Source organism: Etheostoma spectabile, chromosome 14 (genome assembly GCF_008692095.1).
Source record: "Etheostoma spectabile isolate EspeVRDwgs_2016 chromosome 14, UIUC_Espe_1.0, whole genome shotgun sequence".
NCBI classification, from domain to species: domain Eukaryota; kingdom Metazoa; phylum Chordata; class Actinopteri; order Perciformes; family Percidae; genus Etheostoma; species Etheostoma spectabile.
This window is the reverse complement of record NC_045746.1, coordinates 11,831,544-11,832,271: the sequence shown is the minus strand read 5'-3', so window position 1 is coordinate 11,832,271 and position 728 is coordinate 11,831,544. Positions and strand designations below refer to the sequence as shown.

The 728-nt window shown below is 39.3% G+C and overlaps 1 protein-coding gene across 1 annotated transcript in view; it reads right to left on the bottom strand.

Annotated features, from left to right (window-relative positions):
- med10 (mediator complex subunit 10) overlaps positions 1-728 on the bottom strand; it is a 6,402-nt gene that overhangs the window by 5,156 nt on the left and 518 nt on the right. The window lies entirely within an intron of this gene.

Here is a 728-nt window from a genome sequence, read left to right as displayed (position 1 = left end):
CCCATTTCATAGGGGTATGTTTTCACCCCTACCCCTTACCCCTTGGCTTTAAGGGCCAAGGGGTAGGGGTAAGGGGTAGGGGTAAGGGGCTTCCCCCTACCCCTTAGGAGAAGAGAAATGGGAATCAGCCTTAACGCCCACAAATTTACCATTTTGCTTCAATCTCATCACAATAATCAGCACTATTTTCAGCTTTTGAAATTTTTTTTTTTTTTAAGAAAGAAAAGTCTTGTTAAACTACCTGTACACTACCTGCACAGCACTAAAAGGCACCCAAAAGCTGGTGACCATAGGGGAGCAGCTGAAAAGCCGGACATTTCCCAAAGAGTTGGTGAAGACCAAAAACAGAGCAAAAACAGATTGAATATTTACGTTAAATCCCGTTCAAAATGATGCAAATTTTGCTTTGTGTCTGGGTTAGGGGTTAGGGTTATGTATATATATTTGCCAATGTCCAAAATTTATATGATGATGATAATATGTCAGTGTGGCTGTTACAGTGTCTTGCACTGACCCCAAACAGACAAAAATTAATACATTATTCCAGGTTTAAATGAATAGTTTTGTTTTTTTAAATGGAGAAATGGGATTCAGCCAAACACTACAAATCATCAGATTTTCGAAGAGGGTTTGGCGTGGTTTAACAAAAAATATATTTTCTCAACACAACAAATATGTGTATTCACAGGGAGACAGCAAGGTGTAAGGTGTGTGTGTGTGTGTGTGTG